Raw genomic sequence first — 14,349 nt, 5'->3', positions numbered from 1 at the left:
AGCCGGATTGATGACATTGGGATAGGAAAGAATTTCTTAAATGAAGCTTGAAAATACCATTAATCATAAAAAGAAAAGATTGGGAAATGAGAGTGCATCGAAATTTGCTTCTGCTCAGCAAGACTTTGGCTTCTGGAAATGGCAGAGTGGGTTCTGTTGCACTGGTACTCTTGCCAATAACAATTATAAACATTGGAAAATACTTAAGAAGGAAAAAAGTTTGAAAGTACTGGAGAGTGACTAAAAGGAGTCAGAAACTGGGGAGGTTTTGATTCTTGGATAAAGGGTACCACATTGGGTAAGATCCATATTTAAATGATTTTTTCCCTTGGGGGCATTCCCTGATCTGCAGGGCCCAGGACAGATAGAACTCAAGAAGAAGATCACACTCTTAATGGCCAGAGGAGTCAGTTTGAGGCTGCCAGAGTACCTGGAGATTGAGTGAGATACCCCTTAAATGCCACAGAGAGAAAGCCCCAAAATCTTTATACAGACTTCAGTTCCATTCTCAGCTGGTCCCTGACACGTGCATGTGTGAGGTAAAACTCAAAGAAGGCCATGTGGAAAATAGCAGCTAGAAGTCGTTTTTTTTTTTTTTAATTTTTTTAATGTTTATTTATTTTTGAGAGAGGGAGAGAGAGAGAGAGAGAGAGAGAGACAGAGACAGAGACAGAGACAGAGTTGGGGAGGGGCAGAGAGAGAGGGAGACACAGAATCTGAGGCAGGCTCCAGGCCCTGAGCTGTCAGCACAGAGCCCAACGCGGGGCTTGAACTCATGAACTGTGAGATCATGACCTGAACTGAAGTCGGACATTTCGCTGAAGTCGGATGCTTAACCACCTGAGCCACCCAGGCCCCTCCTGCTAGAAGTCTTAAAGAGCTGAACAGAAATTTCAGCAGCTGCCTAATGCAATAGAGATAGACTTTGGATTTTGAACCTGAAGTTAGAGGGGCTTCATAAACAGTCCAAGCTTTCCACTGAAACTCCAAAAAGGCCAAGCCTTAGCAATAAAAAAACTGCATCTCAAGACTAAGGAAGTGCACTAAAAATTAAGAGCGATTCCAAGACAGAGCCACCCTAATAAAACCTAAAACGAAGCTTCCACTTGATCAAGGTAAACTGCCAAGAATTTATTTGCCTGTTATAACAAGACTGAATATTCTTAAGAGGAATATAACAGAATCCAAACTGTACAACATATCATCCAAAATGTCTAGTACACCATTAGAAATTACTAGATTTATAAAGAAATAGTTAAGTGTGACAATATCAAGGGTTGTCAAGGATGTTAGAAGAATGGGAGTCTCTCCTGGTTGTGGTAGAAATTTTTATGACCACTTAGAGATTTTGGTATTATCAAGGAAAGTTGACAGCTAGCCTACCCTGGATACAGCAGATCTATCTCTAGTTATACACTCTAGAGAAATTCTTGAAGTTCCTCTGTATAAACTTAGGACATGCAAAAAAAAAAAAAATGAGCAAAAAAAAAAAAGTTGAGCAAAATGAACAAATGGCAGAATGATACATGGATGACAGTATCATTTATGGAAGCTTTAAAAACAATTATACACATCTAATAAAAGTATAGATGCATGAATGCACATCATAACTTCCCAGCTCAGTGTAATGGATACCAGTGGGGGTGAAGGAGCAGAAGGGAGTTAGTCACATGTAGCTGCAAGAATATTTAAAACCTTTAATTTCTTGGGGTGCCTGGGTGGCTCAGTCGGTTGAGTATCCAACTTTGGCTCAGGTCATGATCTCACGGTTCATGAGTTCAAGCCCCACTCGAATTATTAATATATAATTCTATTTATATATCTAGATAGATAGATAGATAGATAGATAGATAGATAGATAGATAGATAAAAGGGGGTTGACTTAAATCAGGAGCTCCACAATGATAGCCATACAACATTTCAAGTTGTAAAACAGAAATCTTAACTTTACAAAATCTTCTATCACTTTAGCAGTTTAACCAGGGACTGAAACGGAGATAATGGGTTATAACCAAGGAGGAAAAGTTGGGGACAATGATTTCCTATATCCTTATGGAAAGTTTTGGTTTGGACTTTTAAATTTGTATTATAAATTTTTAGTATAATCCAGAGAGTTTTACAGTTTCTTTTAACCCAGGTTTTTTTTTTTTTTCCTGCTGTTACAAAAGAGGAGTGTACCTATGCAGCCTTACTGTTACCAGAATTTGTACACTTTAAAATAATTCTTACTTGTAGAGCAATTAGAATCTGATATTTGGAAGCATTGTGCCAGTATGAATCTTTGATACAGTAGTGTTAATAAAATCTAATCTTTAAAAGCCTAATTTCCATGGTCAGTGAATTCAAATAGAAAACATCTTCTGTGAAGTTAATGTGTATCATGTACAGAAATAAAAGCGTTTCCCCATTTGAAAATCAAACAGTTTAGACTACCAAGAACTTTCAAGGTGACATAAAGTTCAGTTAAAGGAACAGAGGGTTTTTTTTTTTGTTTTGTTTTGTTTTTTTCTGGTTGTGTTTTTGTTTTAACTTTCTATAGTTCCAGATTCTGGCTCCATTTAGCTGAGGACTATTAACTTTATCTCAAAAGAGCTTTGTGTTCAAGGTCTTCAGGTGAAATTGAAGATGTCAGAATTTTTATGGTTTCATTTTAAGCTGTCCGTTAATTTTCTAGTAAGAACAGGAAAGGAAGGCTGTTAGAGCTCAAAGCCTTTTAATGGGAGGATCCCTAGGAGTTGATCTTGTGAGTGTCACTCACGGACTTATTTAGTATTGAAAGAATGTCACTTTCACCATAGATTACCTATCCTTAACCTGCCATTACTGTCGTGAATATCCATATACCCATTTGCCATTTGTCCTAAGGGTTGCTAAGAAGTTCCCCCACCCTTTTTAAATAGGTGTTTTTTCACGCCCTCACACTTGTAAAGCTTCTTTGGTATTTCTTAATGTTTTGATCCAACTCCCACAGTGCTGCAAACACACTCATTTGTGTTGGTGGGTTGGCATGGTCCGAACCTCCCTTTCTGTTAGAGCTGAGAAGTGAAAAGCACATTGTCAAGCAGCTGACACAAGAGGGTGTCCCTGAGGTTATTAGACATCCTGCCAGATTTAGTCAGAATTATGTATGTCCTGAGTCATGGGTCCCAAAGGGATATTTCAACTGACTTTTTCTGAGCCATCATCCTCTCTGGGTTTTTACTTGTCAAGTGCTGGTGTTGGGGTAAGGAGTGGGATGTCATGACAGGTAGTTAGTCCCTCAGGCCTCTTTCCATGGACATTTTCCATGTCCTGAGTCATTTTCTTTTGGCTTGCAGAGACAGTGATGTACTGACCACAGAAAATTTAAGGAGAAGAACTTTTAACTCAGTAGTACAAGAGCCCCAAGCAGTTGTGATTTCAGTGGCTCATCCAGCTGTTTCTTGCAGTTCCCCATTTTACCATCTTTAATGAGTTCGATGTTCTCCATATCAGAGGGAGAAAGTCTTGCCTTTCTCTGAGCACTGTATCTGCTACGGGCATTGTAGCAAGGCACCATTTTACGTCTAGGCAAGTCTATTTTCTGAGAGCTTTACTTGGGGGTTTGGAATGCAAAGATAGGAAATAAGAAAAAAGTTTATGGTTTAGATTTTTTTTAAGTTTGCTGAGTTGCGATATGTTGTTAGAATATATATATTTTTTTCTTCTGTTAGAACATACTTTGGCTGTTAAATCTTATCTGGGACAGGGGCCGAGTGGTTTGAATGAACACATCCTGCTGATTTAAGTATAAAAAAAGAGTAGTTCTCTGACATTTGATGTTTTTCATTGTCACTTCCTTAGTTATTTTTGTCCATTGAAGCTCTTGTGGATGGCCAAAACCATGCTATTTTTTTATACTTAAATTTCTTTAATCCCAGTTAAGGCATGAAAAATGCCCTTTTGACCTTAACATAATTGAACTCAGTTTAGCTTTTAATCATTAAGAGGTTGCAGCTTTTTAATCATAGCTGTTCAATATAAGGTTAAATGTAAGTTAGAGAAAGCGGTGATGGTGTCTGTCACAGGAGCTGGTTAGATGTTTGGGGCTGTTAGAAGATATAGCACAAGATGAGAGAGTGGTGCTGGGCACATACCAAGCTTTCAGTGTAGGAAAAACTGTGACCTAAAAGCCTAGACTCACATCCTTAAAAAAGGCCACAGTTTCTGAAATGATGACTTAACTGGAATGACCCAAGGAAATACTATGGACTGTGACTTGGAGAACCATGGAAAATCCATTGGAAAGGTTATCTCCATGATCCCTTTGTTAACCTAATCTAACAAAGAAATAACCATGAAATAGTGATGCTGAATTCACATGCAGAGTGGCTTACTTAGAACATTTTGTTACACGTAGTATTTGTTCAATAGTGGAAATAATTATCCCTTAACTTTAGAGTTGACACAAGGTTTTCGTATATGCTGTTCACTGTTGCAGACTTACAAGTACCTTGTAGAAGAAGGCAAAGCTGACATTTTTCCTCGCATTTTACAATGTTTGATGTCCTGTTATTAATAAAATTTCAAATCTAATTTTTCAGATCAGTGTTGTTTTTACTACATCCTAATGACTCTCTTTCCTAGAATTTCCAGGAACAGACATTTCCAGAAACATCTATACTATTCTGTTGAAGAGGACCTTTGGGAAACTGATGTGAAATAAATGTTGAGTCAATACTTGGAAACTGTGATCTTAGGCAAGAGAACCTTAAGAAAATTCCATTTTCTTACTTGAAAAAAATAATACTACTTACCTAGGGGGAATTAGAATACTCTTAGAGTCTTATAAGTAGCAAAATACCTTACTCCACTGAGCTTCAACAGTAAGAAAATATGTTTTCTAAAACATGAAGTCCAGAAACAGGGCTGGGTCTGGAGTAGGTTGAGTCGGCAGCCTAACAGTGTCAGCCCAGGTCTGTTCCCTCATTACTGCTGTGGGTGGCTCTGCCCTCAGGCTGGCTTTTAGGATGGTAACGTGGCTGTGGCCATTCCAGGCATCAATCCAATGTAGCCTCACCAAGGTCTGGAGAGGAAAGGAGGCCATCTTTTTCTGTCTCTTTTTCTTAGAACTGGGAAAACACACTCATAAAAACCTACCCCAGACTTTCCTTACATTTCTTTATGCTTCTGGTATTTCATCGTCAACCCAAGTCACTGGCAAGGAGGATGGGATCGTTACAACTACAACTGGCTTAGACTTATCATTTTAGGAGGAATAAATACTCTGGTGAGAATTGAGTGAAGCAACATATGTTAAAGTCCTGGAATGTAGTAGGCATTTTGTGTTCTATCTTTAGTATATAATATGTGACGATATTTTGTGTTTCTTCATATACTGACATGAACACAAACTAGATTAAATTTCCCTTTTCCTGAAATATCCCTAAAAGTTTTCTTTCTCTTCTTTGTGGATCTAGCTGAACATTTAGCTGATGAGGGAAAAGTTACAGAGTCTGTATACCTTTTACAGGGGCTTTATTTGAATGTCACGCACCACAGCCGTTGTGGGGTCACGCAGAATAGGAGTAGACAATGCTGTTTGAAATCGTATTTGGTTTTAGACATGATGGTATTCTCATTCTTAAGGGGAAATATGAAGTCATTTCACAACTTTGAAAGGAAATCAGGTGCCCGTACCGTATTAGTGTAATCATGTCTTTCCTCTTGTAAAGCCAAAAAAAGATCCATACCCAGGAAATTAAAATCATTAAGCCTGTTTTTAGCATTAATGTGTTCATTTCTCCATAGTAACTTGTGAAAGAACAGACAGCCTTACCTTATCAACTAATTTTCTTTTACGTCAGTGGCAGTGCTATTCAAACAGTAATGTGTGCCTAATAACTACTTAGTTTTTACATTATTAATGGGGTTGGCTTTACTTTGGGAGAGTTATGTAACAACCAGTCAACACACAAATAAAGACTAATGCCTATTTTCCGTTTTCCAGATTCGCCCTTTTTTCTTTTCCTTGGCTTCAAGATATCTTTCTGTGTGTTATCTCTATTTCCACTATCGTCTATACCCCCCAGAGTTTTATCTTACCATCATTCCACTGACATCATTTTTGTTCAGTCCTTTATTGTGTATATTAGGTGAGTTTCCAAATTTTAGATGATTTTTATTTTTAGAACACAGAGCCTGAAAAGTTTGTAGTAACTCAGCATGACACTCAGCTCACTGATATCCAGATGTAGTTGGCTCCCGAGGGACCAACAGTTCCAGGATGCCTTGGAGACCCGGATAAAATGCACGGTGTGCCCACAGTTGCTTTGTAAACAAGCAGCCTCATAAATTGGTTGCATGCCTTGACCTTGGTTTAATGCCACTCTCAGCAAACGATAGATTGCATGAACCTGTGTTATGGCCTGACCAAGTCAGAATCCAAGAGTGGTAATACTCAGTATGTCACTGTGGGGTTTCCTAATTGGCAGCTGATGAGTATTGAGCACCTAAGGAGGGCAACTATGGCTTGCTTTATGTAACTCAGAGGGATGAGTGAGAAAACTAGATGTTTGCCAGGCATTTTGCTCAAAAGGAGGGAGAATATGGAAGAGTAGGGGTGATTTCACTTAGTGAATTTAAGTAATTGTTTCCAAGTCTGGCTGAACATCATAATCATTTGGGGAGTTTTTCAACAATGTGGATGGAGTTCTTTGCCCCTAGAGATTCTGCTTAGTGAATCTACTTTATTGAATAGAAAACCACAATTGATAATATGCTTATGTTCTTCTTATTAGAGATTTAGGTTTTCCCCATATTTTGCCGTCATTCCCTTCCTCCTAAATCTTTACTGTTCTTCATATCCTCAAAGGTTAAGTTCAAATCCCTGACCCCACCCTAACCTGCCCTTCAGAGCTTTCCTAACGTATCTCTTCCCATCTTCCCTACCTTCTTAGGATATGGGTTTTACATTTTAATTTGAGAGAATTGGCAGTTATTGGAAGGATAAGTTTAGATTGGCCATAAACATATGAAAACTGTTCATTCTCCAGAGCAATCAAATAAGTACCCGTTACAATCCTAAACTATGGTTTCTTTTTACCCATTGGCAAAGATGAAAAGAGGTGAGAATACTTTATTTTGGCATGAATGCAATGGGAAGGTCTCTCTCCTACACTCCTCTTAAGAAAGTGAATTGGTAAGACCTTTCTGGAAAGCAGTTTGGCATTATGTATCAAGAGCCTTGAAATAGTTCATGTTCCTTAATCCAGTTATGTCCTTTTCTTAATCCTAAAGAAACAGCAGATATGGAAATAAAGTTGTGTTTACAACAATGTTCACTACACTGAATTTTATGGCAACAAAAAATTGGAAGGAACCTAAATGTCCAGCAGTAGGGAAAATGTCAAGCAAAGGATAACCTCCCCATATGATGGAATATCATTCATTCAAAATTGCGGGGATGGAGTTCAGTGGTAAAAATATACATAACATAAAACTTACCATTTTAACCATTTTTAAGTGTACAGTTCAGTGGCATAAATTACAATCACACTGTTGTGCAACTATCATCACTATCCATCCACGACTCTTCTCATCTTACAAAACTCAAACTCTATACCCATTAGACAACTTCCCATTTTCCTCTCCTCCCAGCCCCTGATAACCACCATTTTATGTTCTATCTCTATTAATTTGAGCAGGTATTTCCTATAGGTGGAATCATATGGTAGTTGTCTTTTTTGCAACTGGCTTATTTCACTTAGCGTAACATTTTCAGTGGTCCATCCATGTTGTAACAGGTCACAATTTCCTTTTTTTAAGGCTGAATAATACTCTATTTTATGTATACACCATTTGGTGTTTAACCATTCATCCGTCGATGACTTCTGTGTTGTTTCCACCTTTTTGGCCGTTGTGAATAACGCTGCTATGCACATTGGTGTACAAATATCTGACTCCCTTGCTTTCAATTCCTTTTGGTATATACCCAGAAGAAAATGGTGGTTTTTAAAAAAAATATTTGATAGTAACATGTATTATGTTATCCAATCAAAATTTAAAAAACAGTATAAAATTAACATGATTCTCTCTTTGTCTCTCTCTGTCTGTCTCTCTCTCTCTCTCTCTCTCTCTGGGTTTTTTTGGTTTTTTTTTTTTTGGAAAAAAGTATGAGACTAGTAAAAGGACTGGAAGAAGATGGTTAGAATTGTGGGTTATTTATTTTTCTAACTTTCCTGTTATAAAAAGGATTATATACAAATAAGTAGTTTGAGATGAAGAGAGGGTTTCCCCCCCTCTACAGATCAAATTGACACAGTGACTTGGCACTCCTTTTCTTCTGCTGCTGTCCTGCTTTGTCTGTGAATTATTTTATCAGTGATAATTTAAGAAATATCCCTAGAGATGCAAAGCACCATGAATTCTAATTTAATTACTTGTGTGTCTCACAGAAAGAATCACAGCAGTTATATCACAAGGAAGGAAAAATGACAGCTAAATAGAAAGAACTTGACTTGAGCTCAATTTCTTCTTTGATGGAAAGTAGATTCTCTTTAGCTAGAAATAATGAATTCAAGAATATTTCTTTTATTCTTGACTTTGTTGAACATCTCAGTGCAGAGGCAAAAAAAAATGAACTGTCTTTGTTACATAAAGACTTCGTCACTCACTTTATAATCAAGTACTTGCCTCTTTCAGAACGAGCTTGCAATCAGGTGACAAATAAAATTGCTAATAATAAAGCAGCCTTGAACAAAAATCTATTGCTTTGGAAGCTTGACTAAGAAGTTTGCATCTTTTCAATATAATAATGAAGAATGCAAATTATTTACTTTTTTCCAATAAATATTTCAGTACTAAAATAGAAAAAAGTCAACAATAGTGGATGTAACTTCATACAGTTACTCGAATGTAGTCACCAGAATTCTCTTAAGATGTGAATATCTGGTTTCATCATTAAGATTTCTTTCCTTCATAAAGTCTTCTTTAATTAGCTTACTCACCTCTATCCATTTTATTTCCCTATCTTTAGAGATAGTTTTACACTATTAGTCATTGCTTATAGATTTCTTTGTGTAAGGACTAACATTGTTCATGTTCATTTATCCTCTTGCTAGTTAAACGATGATGTTTTCCACAACATGAAACTTCTTCTTTGGTGCATTTTTATGGGCACATTCAGTATTGCCATATGAGTTCTTTTAAAAATATTAGCCTGTAGTCTAATAATATTGATCAAATATATCTTGTGACAAACACCTTTCTTTCGAGGAGTATAGCAATACCTGTTTCTGTTGTATATAGAATACAGACTTCATTCTTAATATAAATAAGCAATTATTCCTGCTTTTATTTCTCATAATTTTTCCTGTTTAACCCAACTCCCTTTTACTAAAAAACAAAAACCAAAACCCCAGGATGTAATGAAAAAGGACTAAAAAAAATTGTTTTTAACGCACACCAAAGGGTAGGCAGGGTGATACAGAAAAGAGGGCTCATGTTTGGAATCGAGCAGAATTGGGTAAAGTTCCCACTCTCCTACTTCTAATGTGCATGACTTAATATTTCCATGCTTCAGTGTCCTGATCAGTAAACTTGAGATAATCCACTCTACCTTAAAGAGTTTTCATAATTAGAAATATTATGCTTGAAGTGTCTAGTGCAATGCCTATTCCTAGTAGTTGCTTAGTAATGAGAGGCAGCTATCATTATTGTTTCTGTTTGGTATTGTTACTATTTGGTATTAATCACAGCTTTCCTTAGTGGAGAATATCATTTGTGTTGTATTTTTGTTAGAAATACACTATCCCTCTTCTTAGGAAGGTGACACATCCCACCTGTGACACCAGGTTTGGGTGTATTTCTTGGTCGATGCTCATTATCAGCAGAAGCTTTAAAAGCCCCGTTGTGATTGTGCCATGTGTATTCTTCCTTGGTCATTTTCTGGAGAAAACTACTCCTCCAGGCTGAGTCCCAGAAAGAGAACAATGTGGAGCAAAGCTGAGCCAACCAACGTAGAAATGCGGCATGAATAGGCATTGCCAGCTGCTGGGATTTGCAGTTGTTTGGTACTGTGATACACTTACCCTAAAACAACTGATACATCACCTGCAGCTAAAATGGATAGTTTCATTCTTTTAACATCTATATGTTAACATTTCTATTTTAATGTTATTTTAGCATTTATATCTTAACATTAATCTATCAAGTTTGAGTCTTAAAAAAACAATGACATGATAAAATGTGTTTAGAAAATTAGCACCAAGGAACTAGAAAATCAAATATGCCAGTAATCAGGATCAACGTGCTTGGTATAACTGACCTCCAAGCCAATAGGCATTTTAGCAGTAGCATGGAAAAAGAACCATATGCTACTTCTTCAGAAGAAACTGTGCTATCCCTAGCAATAAATAATTTCTCACATAAGACTCTCAGTAGGCCATAGTGAAAGCTATGTAAACAATATCCTCAATATTTTTATTTAATAGTGAATTCCAACAACATTAAAATGTAATGTGGTGCAAGTGATATGCAATCCACTAATTTAATGTGGTCTAAGGATACAGCTTTCTGGTCATATGCCTTTTATCAAAATTAGGGTTTAGACTACTCGAGAAAGTGAGATTATTTGAATCTCCTGTGAACTGCTATATTCATCACTTGTCTCAGCCTGGTTCGTGGTAAGGAATGGATGCTGATTTTCTTCATTCAGCAAGCATTTCATATTCACCTGCAATGTGTTAGGCATCCCAGTGATTCAGGGATTGGAGATTCAGTGGCCAACAAGACTGATGAGGAGGTCCCTGCTCTCATGGAGCGTGCACTCTGCTGAGGAAGATAGGTGATAAAAGAAAAGTAATTTCAGATTATTATAAATTCTGTAATAGATACAGAACTATACACAGATTACATTTTTTTCTTAAGTCATATTACTTAGTGGTTTTCAAGAAAATTTTCCATTTCATCTAGGTTGCCACATTTATTGGCATAAAGCTGTTCCTAATATCCTTTTGCTTTCTTCTTAATGCTCATAGGATCTATACTAACGTCCTCCTTTTTGATCCTGATAGTGTAGCACTTCAGTAATTTGTATTCTCTCTCTCTTGTTGTCTGATGAACAGTTTGCCTTGGAGTTTATCAATTTTATTAATCTTCTCATAGAACGAACTTTTGGCACTGTTGATTTTCTTTATTGCACTTTTTATTTCATTAATTTCTGCTCCTTCTACTTTGTTTGGGAATAATATGCTGTTATTTTTCTAGATGGAAGCTTACAGCATTGATTTCTCAACCTTGCTCTTTTTCCAACATATGCATTTAAAGGTATAAATTATTCTGCATCCTAGAAATTTTGATATAATGAACTTTCAATACTGTTCAGCTCAAAATATGTTTTCATTTTCAGGCCCCTAGGTTACTCAGAAGAAGGTTGCCCAATGCCCAAACGTATCTTTCTTTCTTGTTCATGAGTTTAATTCTATTGTGGTGAGAGAACACACTCTGCATTATTTCAATTCTTTGAAATTTGTTGAGAAGTGTCTTATGGTCCAGAATATGGTCCACTGTTGTTGGGTGTAGTGTTCTACATAAGCCATTTAGATTAACTTAGTTAATTTTGTTATTCAAGTCTTCCATATCCTCATTGATATTTTTGTCTGCTTATTTGATCACTGAGAGAAGAGTTTTAAAATCTCCAGCTATGGATGTAGATTTGTCTGATTTTTAGTTTTTCCCAGTTTTTCTTTATGCATTTTGAAGCCATGTTAATAGGTATGTTTGGGATTATAATTTTTTCTGTTGAATTTACTCTTTTATCATTATGTAACATCCCTCTTTATATCATGTAATAAATTTTGCTTTAAATTCAGTTTTATCTGATACTAATAAATAATCACAACAGATTTCTTTGGGTTAATATTTGAGTGACATATCTTTATGCATCATTTGACTTTCAGCTTAACTGTGTCCTTATATTTAAAGTGTGTCTCTTAAATGTATGTAATATAATTCTTTCTTTCTTTCTTCCTTCCTTCCTTCCTTCCTTCCTTCCTTCCTCCCTCCCTCTCTCCTTCCTTCCTTCCTTCCTTCCTTCCTTCCTTCCTTCCTCTCTCCCTCCTCCCTTCCTTCCTTCCTCCCTTCTATCCTTCCTTCCTCTCTTCCTCCCTTCCTCCCTCCCTCCCTCCTTCCTTTCTTGCTTTCTTATTGTTATGCAATCTAACTTGACAGATCTCATTATTTGTAGTATTCAGGTCATTTTTATTTACTGTGATAACTGGTGTTTGCAGCTTTGTTACCATCTTGGTATTTATTTTCTCTTTCATTTTTGTTTGTTCTTTTAGTCTTCCATACCCTCCTTACTTTCTATTAATTTAGTATTATATTTTAGCCTCTATTAGCTCTTTACTAATACTTTTTATAATATTATTTTAGTAGTTTCCTAGGGACTGCCATCTACATCCTTGACTTTTCTAGTCTACCTTAAATTTATACTTTACCACATCCTGAGCAAGGAAAGAAACTTAGGGGAGTTTAAATATTCAACAGTTTTTAAAGTGTTAACATATTTTATATACAGTCACCTATTTACCCTTTCTATTCTCTTTGTTCCTACAGTTCAGTGTTTCATCTGGAATTACTTTTCTATAGTCTAAACAAGTACTTTTAGTATTTTTTGTAGTGTGGACCTGCTGGCAATTAATCCTTCCAGGTTTTGCTTGTTTGGTAACATCTTTCTTGCATCTTTTCTTTTTTTTCTTGTGTCAATCTAAGAATGTCATTGCATTATTTTTGGCTCCCATAGTTTGTATTGCAAAGTCAGCGATCAATTTTATTGTTCCTTTAAGGTAATGTGTCTTTTCCTCTCTGGCTGATTTTAAGATTTTTCTGTGTCTTTGGTTTCAGCATTTAGACTGTGATTATTTTATTTCATCCTGTTTGAAGTTTGCCGAACTTCCTGAATCTGTGGGTTAATGTTTTCAACAGTTTGGGAATATTTTTGGCCATTATGTCTTCAAATATTTCTTGTGTTCTGTATTCTCTCTTCTTTCTGGAATTACAGTGATACATATGTTAGACCATTTAACTATGTTCCATATGTCTCATGCTTTGTTGTGTTTTCCCCTTCTTTTTTCTCTCTCTGCTTCCATTTCGATACTTTATGTTGACCTGTTCTTCATTTCACCAAATCTGGCTTTTGCTCTGTCTAGTCTGCTATTAAACCTGTACAAAGAATTCCTATTTTCAGGTATTGTATATCTTCATTCTAGATTCTTCTTTTTTTTTTTTTAAGATTCCAACTCTGTGTTGAAATTGTTTTTCTTCTTCATCCATTTGTCTATCTTTTTCGTGATTTTCTTATATTTGTATAATATACATATATACATATATATACATATATACATATATACATAATATATATATTTATATATGTATATATATTATATATGTATATATATTATATATTGTATAATATACATATACATATACATATAATATATTATATTATATGTAATAATTATTTCAAACTCCTTGTCTATAAACTCCAACATCTGAATTATCTCTGAGTCAGCTCCTCTTGTCTGTTTTTGCTCTCTTGTTTATTGGTCACATTTTCCTAGCTTTTTGCTTGTCTCATAGTTATTGTACCCTATACGTTTTGTGTTTCAGAATTACTAAGATTGAAGATGATTTTATTTTCTCTCACAGAAAGTTCTTGCTTTCCTCTGTTAGCCAGATAGGAGAAGAAGCTGATTACTTCAAAAAATGTAATGAGTTCGTCTCGGTTTCAGTTTTAGTTGGCCCAGTCTCTCTTGATAGTGTCTCTGCTTCTTGGCTGTGCCCCGCCCCCCCCCCCCCCAGCTTTTGATTGAGATACAAGCAGGTCTCTAGCTCCATATCCCTAAGTACTGTGGGAGATTTCATATCTGCCCTGTGAAGTTTTGAGTTTCACTCTTTATTCTTCCACATCATATAGCTCTTAAATTTGGTTTTTTTTTTTTTTTAAGGAGGAGACTATCATGTATTTTTTTTAAAGTTTATTTATTTTGAAAAAAAGTAGAAAAAAAAATAAATGGGACACCTGGGTGGGTCAGTCAGTTGAGTGTCCGACTCTTGTCAGCTCTGGTCATGATCTCATCGTTTGGGGATCAAGCCCAGTGTCTGGCTGTGTGCTGACAGGGTGGAGCCTGCTTCGGACTCTCTCTCCCGTGCTCTCTCTCTCTCTCTCTCTCTCTCTCTCTCTGCCCCTCCCCTGCTCGTGCTTTCTCTCTCTCAAAAAAATAATAAATAAAGTTTATTTATTTCGAGAGACAAAAAACAATGCGAGTTGGGGAGAGGCAGAGAGGGAGAGGCAGAGAGGGAGAGAAGCCCAGGCAGTCTCCACAATGC

The 14,349-nt window shown here is 36.3% G+C and overlaps 1 protein-coding gene across 4 annotated transcripts in view; it reads left to right on the top strand.

Annotated features, from left to right (window-relative positions):
• MAP3K5 (mitogen-activated protein kinase kinase kinase 5) overlaps positions 1-14,349 on the top strand; it is a 207,842-nt gene that overhangs the window by 93,295 nt on the left and 100,198 nt on the right. The window lies entirely within an intron of this gene.

The sequence above is a fragment of the Prionailurus viverrinus genome, chromosome B2, assembly GCF_022837055.1.
Source record: "Prionailurus viverrinus isolate Anna chromosome B2, UM_Priviv_1.0, whole genome shotgun sequence".
Taxonomy (NCBI): Eukaryota; Metazoa; Chordata; class Mammalia; order Carnivora; family Felidae; genus Prionailurus; species Prionailurus viverrinus.
This window is presented reverse-complemented; position numbering and strand designations above follow the sequence as displayed.